Source organism: Camelus ferus, chromosome 2, assembly GCF_009834535.1.
Source record: "Camelus ferus isolate YT-003-E chromosome 2, BCGSAC_Cfer_1.0, whole genome shotgun sequence".
Classification (NCBI taxonomy): Eukaryota; Metazoa; Chordata; class Mammalia; order Artiodactyla; family Camelidae; genus Camelus; species Camelus ferus.
In genome coordinates this window covers 38,050,428-38,064,950 of record NC_045697.1, presented here as the reverse complement: position 1 = coordinate 38,064,950, position 14,523 = coordinate 38,050,428, and the positions used below count along the sequence as shown (strand labels likewise).

At 36.0% G+C, this 14,523-nt stretch overlaps 1 protein-coding gene across 17 annotated transcripts in view; it reads left to right on the top strand.

The window, feature by feature from the left end:
• The window catches only part of CLOCK (clock circadian regulator), a 112,773-nt gene that overhangs the window by 634 nt on the left and 97,616 nt on the right, over nucleotides 1–14,523 (top strand). For 7 of the 17 annotated variants that reach the window (XM_032497773.1, XM_032497767.1, XM_032497737.1 and 4 more), the window contains exons 1-3: nucleotides 51–245; nucleotides 1,196–1,277; nucleotides 5,189–5,342. The gene's annotated coding sequence lies outside the window, so the exon portion shown is untranslated. Of the gene's footprint in view, nucleotides 1–49; nucleotides 246–322; nucleotides 1,071–1,195; nucleotides 1,278–5,188; nucleotides 5,343–14,523 lie in introns of those variants that run through there. The other 10 variants (XM_032497831.1, XM_032497809.1, XM_032497819.1 and 7 more) reach the window with 6 other exon arrangements.

The following is a 14,523-nucleotide window of genomic DNA, read 5'->3' as shown; positions in this document are numbered from 1 at the left end:
CTGGGCGGCGCATGCGTGCTCCCTGTGCCGGTGGAGGAGGGGAAGGGAAGGGAGGGGGAGGAGGAGCGGGCGGCAGTAGCGGTGAATGTTTTTGGGGTGGGTGGGGGGCTTCATTCAGCCCCAGGTGCTGCTCGTGCTGGGAGCCTCGGCGTCTCCCGGACGCAGCTGGGCTGTTAGTTCCGAGTCACCTCAGGTAGACACGGGGGTGGGGGAAGGAAGAAGCCGGAGCCGCCGCAAGCCACACGGTGAGGGCGCGGGGAAGGGGAGGGAGTGGGGAGGGGGCGGCCTGTGTGGGGCCAGGGGGCGGCGGCCAGGGGAGGGGCAGGTGGGCGCTGAAGCCCAAGTTTTGCCTGTCGCCCTAATGTGTCTTTTCTCGGGAGTTGGGGCGGAGGCCCGCCCCGGTGGCGGGGCCCTCCTGGACCGCCGGGGTTACCTGCGGGCCAGGGGCGGGATTGGGGTGCCCGGCGGCGCCGGGTGGCCGGAGCGCACCCAGGGGCAGGGTCCGATTCGAGCCGCAGAGCGGCGGGGAAAGCCCGAAACCCGGTGCAGAGAGGGCTTTCGCTGGGGACCCGCTAGGCCTTGTGACCCACTTTATTCCTGTCACAACTCGGGCACGTTTGGAGCGGCGCCCAATGGGGCGCCGGGGCGGCCAGCTCCTCCGGGGAACCCCCGCCCTCCCGACGCCCGGCCCGCGCGCGGAGGTCCGCAGTCCGTGCGGCGGTTGCCGCCGCCGGTGGGCTCGTCCCGTTAGTGGTCGCGGTTCCGGGTCTCGGTCCCCGGGGAGCGCGCGGCTCGGCGCCTCCGACTCGGGCAACTGCGGGGTTTCGAGGGCTCCTCGCGCAGCGCCGGGTCTTTCTAACCTTCGTCCACCCGCGCCTGCCCACTCGCTGTCACCTCCGCGGCTGGCTTATGGATCCCTTTCCGTTTAAGAAGCCGGGGTCTGTATCTGGTCCTGGCGCTCTGGCCCCTGGAGTGTAATTTCCAGCACGTAGCGTCGCAGAGCGTACATTCTTGAGTGTGTTTTCGCTGGTGTAGAAGTCGTCCTGTTGATAATAGCAGAATCCTGAAAGGTAAAGAAGCCTTGGCCTCTGACCTGGCAGGTGAAAGATTGAATCAGGTGGCGGTTTCTTATTAGAATGCCCGCTATACGACTTAAAGGCTTTCTAACTTTTTTTTTAATCAATGTTTTTTACAGTGAAAGAAAAGCACAAGAAGTAAAGAACTTTTACAGTCAGTGTTGATTTGGTTATTACGTTGATCCCCTGAATCAAAAAAAGGTAATTTCATTTGAAGACTGCGTCCTAATTTGTAGTGATTTTTATTTCATTTTAAGTGGTAAGAGGAGAAAATTTTGCAGCGTTTTTCCTCTTCTACCTGGTTGAAAAACAAACGTTCTAAAAAGGATGTAATTAAGACAGTGTGTTGCTTTCTCTGTTTTAAGACCTTGTTGGGGTGGGGGAGAAACTAACTCAGGTGTTAGTAGTTGACTGAATAGACTGTCATTAAAGGTAGGCCTGAAGAAGATAGATGAAAGTTGTGGTAGAACTAGTCGTGATCAGCTATAAAAAAAAGAATGAGGAAGCTTTCTGCGTACTGACATGGGAAGATCTCCGGAATATGTTATAAAAGTGAAAAAAACAAGACGTAGGGCGGTGTGCTCCTTTGTGTGTTAAGGGGGCAGGTGTGGAGTAAGAATACAAGCCTGTGTTTGCTTTTCTAAGTGTAAAGAAACACTGGGAGGATACTGGAAAACTAGTAAGAGTAGGGGAGAAGGAGAAGTAAGTGGCCTGGGGAGGGGAGGGTGGGAAATGACATGTACACTGTGTATGTCTTTGTATTTTAAAATATTTGTAACTATATTATGGATTCATAGACTAGATTAAGCAAGAATCCTCCTCGCCAAAATAATTTGCTATGTAGTTTTTGTCTGATGCTTTTGTCTCTCCTAATTTATGGTGATTTTGACCATTTTCAATATGGTTTTTAAAAATATTTTTTAGGAAAATGAACTAAAATTGAAAGAAAGTTTAAGTTTGGCTATCTATACTTCGGTTTTTAAGATGCTGAAGTCACAGACAAATTTAACTTTTAAGGACATTTAGTCATATTTTGCTTTGCTAAAACAGTATATTATTTACATTTGGCATTGTGGCTGGATTATGCTGTTTTCATAGCATAGTTTGTCCTCGCTTCCTTTTCTTTCAGGAGTCATAGTTGTAGAAAATTTTACTTTTACCTTTTTTAACCCCAAAATTGTCATGACAAGCAGCTGGAGAATATGAACATTCCATTAAAATGAAAATAGAATTGGTTGTCCAGGTAGTTTGCTTTTCATATTGGGATATGCTTTTCTCAAGACACGACCCTCAGCGATATGTAAATTTATATGTGTGTGTGTGTATATATATAGAGAGAGTACTGCTTATGAAGAATTAAAACTGAGAGGCAGTGTTCTGTTGGTCCAAAGAGCTACAGTTTTTTTAATGACTTATAGGTTGCTGAAAATAGTATATAATTTTAGGGGGAGGGTGCTCAGAGTCCTTCTGGTGGCTAATATTATATAATCAAAGTAGTCATTGTTGAGTAGTGTGTGACAGTTGCTGTGGCCATTTTTGTTGTGTTACCAGCATTTCTTTTTATTTTGCAGGATAGAATATTTGTGTTATTTCTGTTTGATCTGTAGATCTCTAGTAGCCAAACTTCTGCAGATGGCATTTATTTTTTATTTGAATTCCATGTGGGTCTGTTCAGTCTTTTTGAAAAAAAAATCACATTTCAAAATTTTACTTACAGTTTTGCTTTTAAAATTATAGACGTGAATCAATGTCCATGAAAAATTAATACAATGTATATAGAATAAGTGAAAATGCCCTTTGCATGCTTCCACTTCTATCTCACATCTCTCCCCAGAGACAAGTACTGTTAACGTTGTATAACCTTCTAGTTCTTTTTCTGGTTATTTACAAACGTAGACTTTCAATTTTGAGAACTGAATTGTCATGATTGATTGTCTGCTTTGTCATTATGCCTCTGCTGTAGGCTCTTATACTACCCCCAGGACAGGCAGATGACCTGGAGTATGTCAAAAAGTTTTACATCTGGTATACGTCTTAGAACATTCTCGTATTTTCCCTTGTAGGGGACACTAGGTTTGGGGTACATTTACACAGTTTGTAGTGAGGTCTTACTGGCATGAACTGTATCTGGTGTAGATTGACATCAGCTGTAAGACTTCGAGCCTGGCTTTTATAGGGCTCTTTGAGGTCCTCATTCTAGGTTTTTCTTTGAGTTTTGACGTGTTCAGTAGCACACAGGTGAAACTTTGATTTTACTCTTCTGTGCTTGCAGACCACTAGGAAGCCTCTTAGATTGCATCAGCCTCTCCAGGTCCTCTGAAGGGAACTTAGGTAGGCTCTGTCCTTAAGAGACATTGATTGACTTGGGATAGAATCTAGCCTTTGAAGGGGAAATGGGAGGTGTTTTTATCTGGTTTGTGCTTTACTGACAGAAAACAAGTAGTATGCACACCCCCATCTACCCCCATTGCCTCCTGCAGACAGAACACTACCTTTCTAAGAGTTCTAGAGTTTTTTGTTGTTGTTGTTTGTTTTTATTTTTATTTTTTAACCAAGTTGCAAGTAATTACCAAGACTTAATCTTTTTAGGTGATAAGAGTCTGCAGAAAGTTGAGTATTAGTCAAGACTCTTTATTAAGCTATGTGAGATACATAGATTCAGTACAATTGACCCTGCCCTCAGTGGGTTTGAAATCTAGGATGGTTAAAAGAATATGTGAGTAAAGATTATAACACAAGATAGGAAATGATAGATTCCAGAAAATATACATAAAATTTGTAAGGATGAAACTTTCCAGCTTTCTGTTTTTGGGAGCATGGGGTTTGGAGGGAGAGTAGATATCTCAGCACTTTAAATAGTTAAGAAAGGATGGAACAAACTTAGAAAACTCAACTCTTAGCTCTTAAGGGTAAGAAAGTAAAAAGTTGTGTCCTCATAGCAGGCATTTATGACACTAATTGATAGTTGTTTATTTTTGTTTGTTTTTTACTTTATCCCACTGGAAAACACTGTATAATCTTTTATTTGATAATTATAATACAGCCTGTCTTAGATTTCAGGATTTTAGAAATATTAGGAAATTTAATTCTGCCAGTTAACTATTGTCTACCATCTAATATGTCAGGCAGTGGTAGTATTGAAAGTAAATTATTTTTTCCTCAAAGCTCATATTTAATGTACCCTCTCCCCCACATTTTTACTTCTGATACTGTGTCAAATAAAATATTTATTTGCTGTAAATATTTTAAACTATGAAAGCAAACTGTGGTGAAGAATCAAAGTTCCACATTACAGCAAAACTACCCTTTATTGTTTATGTTTCCTTTAACTTCTTTGCAGATGCATAAAGTAAAAAAATTTTTAAAGTGCGGTTTTTTTTGTAGATATTGTACCAGTGGACATTGCATTTTCTCCTTTTCTGAACCTAAACTTCTAGGTGGAGTTGTATGAATTATAGAATACTTTCAAGTGTCAGAGCAATTTAATTCTTACTAATTGACTAATTATTATAATGGCTTTACAACCATTTGTTAGTCATTTTTATAGCTGTTAGCTGTAACTTCTGTGAATTAGGTGGGTAAGAGATTCTTGTTTTTCTCCATGTTTTTGATTTTGCAAATGTTAAATTACCTGAACTTATCCTAGTGAGTATAGTATCAACTCTGAGTTACTGTTTTAGGCGTGTGTTTCTCAAAGATGTAGTTCTGCTTATTGTTTTAAGTCATAGAAGTCTACAGAAAGGAATCACTTGTACAAAAAAATTTTATGAAATTTTTTTTTTACTTTTATAGGGTATTGTTTAGAATGTGACTTGCTTTTTGTTTTTCAGAAATCTTTTGTTTTCATTTTTACATTAATAAGATTCAATAGTAAGACAAAAATTCCTATCTTTTTCATAGTTCACATTTAATCAGATACTTAAATTTTTAATTTTTACCCAGAAAAGTAGTAGAAAGTGAAAATACAGATTGATTCATGTTCGAGGTTTTGTATTTAAAAAATAAAACACAAAAGGGTGTTGCACCAAAGAGGGTTAAACCATATGTACCTACCTAAGAATTTATCATTTGTGGCTGTAATATAGTTTCTTTCTTAATTTCTTTCCTCCCAGGTATAAAAGTATTGTATCCCTAATGTAGAGAACTTGGGAAAACACAAAGAGCATGAATTAAATCATTAGATTGTCACTGGGATTCCCACAACCACAAGATGCCATTGTTAATCTTCTAGAATGTCTTCTCCCTGCATTTTTTTTTGGCCATTATGTAAGTATATGTACACTTACAGATATATGATGTTTACAGAATGGGCTCATAATACATCTTCTGTAGTGCAAACTATTCTATTCACTTAACAGTGAATCTTGAACATTTTTATGTCAGTATTTTTCTACATTTTTTAATAGCTATGTAGTATTTTCATCTATGTTTGTGTAACAGTTTCCTTACTGATCTTTTTCTGTTGGACACACGTTTTCAGTTTTTAAAATTATAAATAATGGTGTCATTTAGAAGTGACAGCATTAGGAATCAGGTAGAGTTGATACCTGAAAAAAATTTCAGTAGGATAATCTTTAGAAGAATTAGAATTCAAGTAGAATCACACTGAATTTGTATTAATGTCCAGATTAAACAAATTTTGTGCTTCTTGTTGAAAAATATGGTGATAAATTACCTAGTAATGATCCATAGTAATGAAGAATCCAAGAGTTTTATACTGATATATTTTCTTTCTAAGATAGGTTTAACTTTGAATTGTATTAAAGTAACTTTACATTTCAAGAGCATAAATTATTTGAATAGCAATGCTCTTGAACAAGCCTTCTAGGTAGTGTGGGTATCTATGAAGCAGTCTGCACACACTCAGTTAAAAATTGAGCTATAGTGTTTTTTTGTTGTTTTTGTTTTTTTTTCTTTTTACAGTGGAACAGAGAGTTTGTTTGATTGCTTCAAAAACTTCCTTAAAAGGAAAATCTAAATACCAAGAAAGAATCCTTTCACCCAAAAAAATTGACATTACTTTTTTATAGGGCTTCGGTGACATTTTATTCTACTCCTAGATATCTTTAATCCTCCAATGTAAATAGGGGAGAGAAACTATTATGTTAAACTATTTTCAGGAGAAATAGATACGATCTTAAAGTTGTATGCAATAGTTTTAATGTGCCTTCTCTTGTCTGTTTTTGAAAGTTAACGTTTTCTCAGGTTTCTGTGACTGTTCTTTTGATGGTGATTGCCTTTTACTTTTTTCTTTTATTATGAAAAAAGGAAGTTTTGTATTTATATAGAGAGTTTGGGAGTACTTAACCTTTTTATATGACTTACAACAGAGAAAAAGTTATTAGAAAATGTTACCAAGATAACATGGTGTTGAGTAATTCTTTGAAATTCCTTTGCCATGTACAGTTTTGAAAAACTGCTGACTGGTTTTCTTATATGTTGACACTTACATTTTAGTTGAAATAATATTAGAAGTTATTTAGGAAAAACCCCACAAATTAAAATGAAAAATGTTAGAACTAATTTTATTTTACAACTTTAACTTAGATAGTTCTATAGAAACTTCATAAATTTTTATTAGAAACAAGAAGAGAAATGAGAGAAACATTAGTTAATGGAACAAGCTATTTGCAGCTCTTACCTGATAATTTTTGTCTCCATCAGAAATTGTGATAATATTGTATATTTGTAATTATAAATGTCTGTTTCACCAGGAGAGTTTATTGTATGAAACAAGTTTACATTAGCCTTTTTTTAGACTTGATCAGATTCTTCTGTTTTCTGTTGTCTCTTACTTTGTTGGGGCTGATCATTATTCACATTTGCGATTTGATTTTTTTCTTTTGAAAATAGTTTTATGGTTTATATAAAAATGAATCTTGCTCCTTGGAAAAGAGTTAAAGTACCAAAAACTACAAAGAAGATCTATGATGAAAAAAATCACCCAAAATCTGGGGGATAAAGCTCTTTAATATTTTTTTCAACATTTTCTAAGGCATTTGGTGTGTGTGAGTGTGTGTGTGTACATGTTACAATTTTATAACAAGTGGAATATATGCAGTTTTATAAACTACTTTTTTTTTCTTCATCATGTTTTCTGGATGTCCTTGCCTATAAATTCAGATTTTCATTTTTATCTAGTCTTAGTCTTTTCCTTTGATGTTTTCAGTTGACCCGTGAGCAACATGGGGGTTAGGGGCATTGACCCTCTTTGCTGCTGAAAATGTCAAAAATCCACTTACAGTTGGCCCCTCCGTGGTTCCTCTGTATGCTTTATAGTCATAGAGCTTTCTGAATCTGTACCTTAATGCCTTTTAGTTTTGGAAAGTTCTCTCATTATCTCTTCAATTATTGCCTCTGCTCTCTCTTCCTTTTTGGATTCTAATTTAAACATTTGTTACATCCTGTCAGCATGTTTCACATGTCTCTTAAATTTTTTTTTCTCTTGCTATACTTCAGTTTGAGTATCTTCTAATGACCTATCTTACAGTACACCAAAAACTGTCTTCTTTTTTCTCCAAGCCAGTCTATTGTGCTCTTCATTTTACATTGTAACTTTTGAGTTCTGGAACATCCATTTGATCCTATTTTATGGGTTTTTTAATAGACTCCAACTCTCTTGAACTAATTGATTATAATTATTTAAGTGCTTGTCTATTAATTACAATATCTGCATCGTCCATTGGTTTGCTTATTACATTGTTTTTCTATTGGTTGTTCATCCTGTAGTTGTATGGGTCTGTCTCTTCACATATTTGCTAAATTTCTCAAGGAATTGTCCATTTCATCTAAATTGTTGAATTTATTAGTAATTTATGATATTTATAATCTTTTATCCTTTAAATAGCTATAGAATATATCATGAGTCTCATATCTGTATAATATGCAGAGATTTGGTATCATTCCTGATACTGGTAATTTGTGTCTTCATTTTCCTTATCAATCTGGCTTGAGATTTATTGATTTTATTAAGATTCTCAAAGAATCAGCTTTTGTTTTAACCAATTTCCTCTAGTTTTCCTGTGTTTTATTTTCTTATTTCTGCTCTGATCTTTATTAATTCCTTTCATTAACTTACTTTGGTTTTAGTTTCTTTTCTTTTTCTAGTTTCTTAAGGTAGAAGGTGAGATCATTAATTTGTGACCTTTTTCTCCTAATATATGTGTGCTATAAATTTTCCTCTAAATATTGCTTACAAATTCTGAAATATACATTTTTAATTTTCATCTAGTTCAAAATACTTTATAATTTCTTTTCTGATGTCTTGTTTGGCCTATAGATTATTTAGAAGTGTATTATTTAGTTTCCAAATATTTGAGGATTTTCAGGAGATCTGTCTGCTAAGTTAATTCCATTGTGATGAAAACATACATTTATGACGAATCCTTTTAAATTTATTGAGATTTGCTTTATAACCCAGAATATGGTCTATTTTGGTAAATGCTTCATGAGCAGTTGAAAATTATGTGTATTCTGTTGTTGGATGGAGTGCCCTATAAATGTCAATTAGGTCAAGTTGGCTGTTTTTGTTTGTCTTGTAATTTTTGATTGAATGCCAGACATGTGCATTAAAAAAACCAAAATAACAAGCATTACCAAGTATGTTGTGCCAGAATGTGTTCACCTTTTCTTCTACACAGTAAAATAAGGAGCCAGTCACCTTAATTTATATGGAGGCTGGGTTGTTGTTTGAGTGGTTTGGTGGTACTCATCTTTGAAGCTAATCAGAAAATACAGAGGCATGTTATCTATAATTGTGGAGATAAATATGAAAACTATAAAAAATAGGTGAAAGAGATTGCTTCTTGGTAACAGGACTGCAGTTGTTTTTTTAAAACCATGTGCATGTATTACACCAATAACATGCATGTTCTAAGAAACTAATAGGATGTATAAACAAAAGCAGCCTATAAACTGTCTTTGCATGATAGCTTCTTATCCAGTAAATGTTAGTGTAACTTTATTCCTTTGCATAAAGTGAAAAACACTCTAGTTTATTTTAGATTTTATTACAATTAATTTATTCTGAAAGTATTAAAATTTTTTCTCAGGCACCAGTTCTCTTCCACTTAGCAATGAGGATAGCAGGCAGCTCTCTGTGACTTTGGACATACATTACATACCTTTTTTTTTTTGACTTTTTTTTTTAATTGATTTATAATCATTTTGCTATTACATATCTTTAATGGACAAAAATATTTAATTTGATTTCAGTAGTCAATAAAAGATTCATCCAAAATATTTGGAGCACTTTAAGATTTTAATCTAAATAAACATCTTTCAAACATCAAAAGGGTCAGGAGATAAAAATCAAAACCTGTATTTACAGCCCCTGAAGACTTATGATATATTTCAAAGGCAATTTCTCTTGGAATTTCTAGGGAACATTTTAAATATAAGAGTGACAGCTTTAACAAGGCCATATGGCAAATAATTATATGAAAGTTTTACTGCTTATATAATGAAGGTATTGGTTATTTAGGATACCATTTATATTATATTATTTATTCATAACGTGTTGCTTTGGTTATTGCTGTGGTTATTTATTTTCAGAACTATATTTTATCTTTTTTGCAGATTCACTATGTGAGAGGAGCAATAGATAAGGGTTAGGGCAAAAGAGAAGGAGGTTTTGAACTGTCATTTGAGACTATCACCTGAAAGCATATAGGCAGACTAGTTCACATTGTTTGTTGAATGTGTACAGTACTTGATTTTCACTTTCCCAAATAGACTGGCCAAGCTGGTTTTTACAGTTTGACACTCTGAAACTGTCAGTATATTGTAGTTTGATGATTCAAGTAATTTTGTACATAAATAAGAACATTAAACATATAGGGATTAAATCTAAACATTTATCTTAGAGGAAAACATCAAATCATCAGAAGGACCAAAAATAAATCCCCAGTGAGGTGGAAGATATAGGGAGTATGGTGTTACTAATTTATTTTTATAATAATTGTAGAGTCTTGGTCTCCAAATACTATTTTCAACATTTTAAAATTCAGTGTTTTAGAAATAACGTTAGGATACTTTTCTGTCTTAGAATGTAATTTAAATCATCGTAATGGCTAAAGAGCTTTATGATTATACTTAAATCAATTATAAGGAGCTTGCTGAAAATGTGGGAGATTGGAGACTTGTTTATTGACTTTAAGATACAGTATAAAATTTTACTTTTAAATAGGTCCATGATATTTTCTTGTTTGCCTTTGTCCTAAAACATTAATGCATGTTATAAAAAAAAAATCCAGTAGTAATGAAATGTTCTAAAAATGTGTTTGTCACTAAACCTAGGTGTACCACAGTAAGATTACCAGCCCTAAAATAATTACTTTAATAATATAGTTTACAGTATGCAGCAGGGGTCTGCTGAAGCACCATTGGAACCATACCCAACCTGAAACAAGTGCTTTTTCTATTCTTTCAACTGTCATCAAGCCATATGTTTGTATAGATTAGAAGAGAGTATCTCTTCATCTTTAGGGCTCCCTCTGTCCCTCTCTACCTTTTGCTGAAAGCCCTGACATTTTGAAATTGTCTAGAGATGTTACTAGTGAGTACTTTTCTATAGATATTATGAGAATAAAAGTGAAAATGTTATGTTCCTAACATAAGCCATAGTTTCTAATGGTAGGGACTTTGTCTTGTTAAATCATATAACCCTAGTACGTAAAGTGCCTGGCCATAGTGTATACTCAATAATTTTTGAACATAAGGAAGTGCAGAAACTACTAATGTATCCATTATTTATATGTATGTGTATATGTACATATTTTGCAAATATTTTGACATTATTGTATATAACAATAGCCCTGCAATTTATCTTTCCATCTAAAAGAAAATTTAGTTGACTGTAATCCAGTTAGACTGTAAACTCCTTAAGGAGTTTGAAATTAACTTCATACCACTGAAATACTAAACTGTGGATGGGAGTATTATTCCACATTATAATCTAGTTGCCCAAATGTAAATTCTCAAATTTGTACCAATTGAGAGTTCTCACTCATACTAACTTACTAATCAGCCACTTAAGAAAATTAATGCTCTGGCAGCTTTATTTGGTCAAACACATTTTATTTAAGTAGTAAGATATAAACCATATGTTTACAACTTTATTTTTAAGTTTCTAAAATCTTTAATTATTAAAGATTAGCAGTTATACACAATATTATCATCAGCATATATAAGATTTTATCATTGGACTAAATTGGCAGCATAGGAATTTCTGGTGCTCATCCTTTGCCAAGTCATCAGTTTTGCTCCTGCAAACCCAGGCCCCATCTTGCTCCGGTGCCTGTCAGCCCTAGTGGCCCCAGGCAGCTCCTGTAACTCCTCAGCTCCAGACTCCGAGAGTCCTAGTAAACCTAGTCTTTACAACATGCGTGTAAACCCTGATCCATTGTAGCACTAGTCAGCTCCTGTGAACTCAGGCTGCAGGCTCACCCTGGTGCTGGCCAACTTCTATGGCACCAGGCTCTCAGCAGGCTCCTGAGAACCTGTGCTTCCAGCTTACCTCAATATTGGCTGGCTATCACGGCACTGGGCAGCTCCCGTAGCACCAGGCTACTGGCAGTTTTCCTGTGAACCCAGGCTTCTGGCACATCCTAGCACTGTCTTCTGTGGCCTCTGGATCCCAGTCAGTGCATGTGAACCGAGGCTCCCAGCTGGGCTCAGCACCTGTCCAAATAGCATGGCCACAGGTTCCTGACAGACCCGAGCTCTAGGCTGGCCCATGTGGAACTAGACTTCAGATGGGCTCCTGTGGCCCAGATCCGGGTCCTCCCTCTTGGACCCCGGCACTGGGATGTCTGAATATACAAGCACCAGGCCTGCCCCTCTAGTAGTTCCAGCAGTATGTGTGAACACCACCTGATCTCTGGGTGGACTGGTGAAGGACTTTGCCTACTGAAGCATGTTGTAAAGACTAAAAGAGGTGCCCATTTCCTCAAATGTGCAGTTTCCAATGCAGGCCACAGGGATCATGAAATAATCAAGGAAACATGACACTATTAAAGGAAACTAACACAACTCTAATGACTAACCCTAAAGAGAATTATGAACTCTCCTGCAAAGCATTCAGAGTAATCCCCTTGAAGAAATTTGTTAAACTATTAAAAAAAAAAAAGACAAGAAAATGAAACTGGGAAAAACAATGCATCAACAAAATGAGAAGTTCAACAAAGAAATGGAAACCATTAAAAAAAATCCTCAAGTTGAGAAGTACAGTTGACTGTTCAACAGAAATCTTGCAACTACAGACTTGACAAAGCAGAAGAAAGAGTGAATGAGAAGACAGGTCATTTGAATCCTTCCAAAGAAACAAAAGAGAATGAAAGAAAAGACAAAGAAAAGAATACCATTAAAAGAAACAATCTACCCGTTATTGAAATCCCAGAAGAAGAAGAGTGGGAGAAAGGAGTATGATGCTAATTTAAAGAAATAATGGCTGAGAAGTTCCCAAATCTGGGGAGAAGTTTGGACATCTAAGTTCCTGAAGCTTGAAGTGAATAGGTAACCCCCAAATTTCAACTGGAAATGATCTTTTCCAAGACACAATATAAAATTGTCTAAATCAAACACAACATTTTAAAAGCAGTAAGAAAAAAAATTCTTCACATGTAAGGGAATCCCATAAGGGAATCTCCCACAAGGCTATCAGCAGAATTCTCAGTAGAAACTTTGCAGACCAGGAGAATGTGGGATGATATATTCAAAGTGCTGAAAGAGAAAAACTACCAACAAAAATACTTTACCCAGCAAGGCTGTTTTATAGGAATGAAGGAGAGAGACTTTCCCAAACAAAAACTGAGGGTTCATCACCATTAGACCTGCCTTGTAAGAAATGATGAAAGGGGTTCTTCAAGTTTAAAGAAAAGAATGCTAATTAGTAACATGAAAACATAAAACATACTGGTAAAGGTAAGCATGTAATTCATTTCAGAGCATTAGATAATATGAGAGTATTCAGAGTAATATGGTGATATGTTAATTACAAACTAAAGGTTTAAAAGGCCAAAAGTATTAAAAGTAACTATAGTTACAGTAATTTGTTAATGGATGCACAATATTGAGGTAAATCATGACATCAAAAATAAAGAGTAAAGTTTTTGCATGTGATCTAAGTTGTTAGATCTATAAGTAGACTATTATATGTAGAAGATGTTTTATGTAAGTCTCAAGGGAACCAAAAAGCAAAACCTGCGGTAGATACCCAAAAGATAAAGGGAAGGGAATCAGCATACCATAATGGAAAATTATCATTTCACAGAGAAAGCAGCAAAAGATGAAGAAAAGAATAAGGGGACTACAAAACAGGCAGGAAACATTTAGTAAAATGCATTAGAAAGTTCTTATCTATAAATAATTATATTAAATGTAAATGGATAAAATTTCCTATCAAAAGGCATATGGTAGCTGACTGGATTTAAAAAATAGCCAGCTATTTTCAGCCACATAAGAGATTCATTTCTTCATTTCACCTTTAAGAATATGTATAGGTTCAAAGAGGAGGGATAGAAAAACACATTCCATGCAAGGGAAACCAAAGAGAGTAGGAGTAGCTTACCTTTTATCAGACAAAATAGACTGTAAGTCAGAAATTGTAACAAGAGATAAAGAAGGTCATTATACAATGAAAAGGGGATCAATTTATCAAGAGGATATAACAATTGCAGATATATATGCACCCAACACTGGAGCACCTAAAAATCTTAAGCAAATACTAACAGATCTTAAGAGAGAAATCAACAACAATACAATAATAGTAGGGGACTTCAATTATTCCCTCTTTCAGTAATGGATAGCTCATTGATAACTCATCTAGAAGAATGAGGGAAATGCTGGAAATGAAATATACCTTGTACCTACTGTTTGGTACTAGGTACTGGACCTAAGAGACATATACAGAACATTCCATCCAATAGCAACAGAATACGTATTCTTCTCAAGTGCACATGGACACTCTCCAGGATACATAATGTTAGGTCACAAAACAAGCCTTAGCAAATGTAGGAAGATTGGCATCATATTAAGTGTCTTTTCCATACAGTGGTGTGAGACTAAAAATCAGTAACAGGAGGAAAACTGAAAAATTCACAAATGTGTGGAAATTAAATGACACACTCCTACACAGCCAATCAGTTAAAGAAGAAATCAAAAGGGAAATAAAAAAAATTGGAACAAACAAAAGTGGAAACACAATACCAAAACACATGGTATGCAGCAAAAGCAGTTTTAAGAGGGAACTTTATAGCAATAAATAATGCCTAGATTAAGGAAATAAAATCATGAAGAAACAATATAACTATATTTCAGGGAACTAGAAAAAGAAGAACATACTGAGCCTAAAGTTAGCAGAAGGAAGGAAATACAGATTAGAGCAGAAATAAATGAAAGAGACCAGGAAAACAATACAAAAATAAATGAGACTAGTAGTGTTTTTTTG